We start from the raw sequence: 575 nt of genomic DNA, 5'->3' as shown, positions 1-575 counted from the left end.
TCACTTGGGTGGAAACCATTGATACTCTTGAAACAATTCCTTTTAGACTTTAATAAGTGGTTGAAGTTTTTAATGTTTCTTGCCACTACATCCTTCGAAGGATGAGCTTATCTCAAATTTCCTACCCTCTCCTCGCTACTTTCCACTTCTAAAAATTAGTGAGACACAATTCTTTGTGTTGTCCATGATTCTTTTGGTCTAATAAGAATTGATCAAAAAGATTTTAGCTTTTCCCTTATGTGCATTTATGGCATATGCATTTCCATCATTGACTAGGATATACTAGTTTTCTCTCCTCCTAAAGAACACATTACTCACAGATAAGTATGGGCTTCTTGAGATGACTCCACACATGTACAATGGAACCACATTTATAAAACTTCATCCAAAAAATTTTGGTTGATGAAAAATTTAATTTTCAATGCTTGTTCACTTTTAATTCCACATATTTCCTTATGTGTCCCAAGGGGTATGGATATGGATGATCATGTGTCTTTAGAGAAATATCCTCAACCAATTATGTAAATATCAAGTTGGATTATGAATTGAGGTCAAATAAATAATTTACTTTTCTA

The 575-nt window shown here is 32.9% G+C and overlaps 1 pseudogene; it reads right to left on the bottom strand.

Annotated features, from left to right (window-relative positions):
* Positions 1-200: 200 nt before the first annotated feature.
* LOC149157956 (U6atac minor spliceosomal RNA) lies at positions 201-309 on the bottom strand (annotated as a pseudogene).
* Between the last annotated feature and the right edge of the window lie 266 nt (positions 310-575).

The sequence above is a fragment of the Pinus tabuliformis genome, chromosome 5_2, assembly GCF_031772625.1.
Source record: "Pinus tabuliformis cultivar Carrire ecotype Pingquan chromosome 5_2, CPIR1, whole genome shotgun sequence".
In the NCBI taxonomy this organism is placed as follows: Eukaryota; Viridiplantae; Streptophyta; class Pinopsida; order Pinales; family Pinaceae; genus Pinus; species Pinus tabuliformis.
The sequence above is the reverse complement of the archived record's forward strand: the minus strand, read 5'-3'. Positions and strand labels throughout refer to the sequence as shown.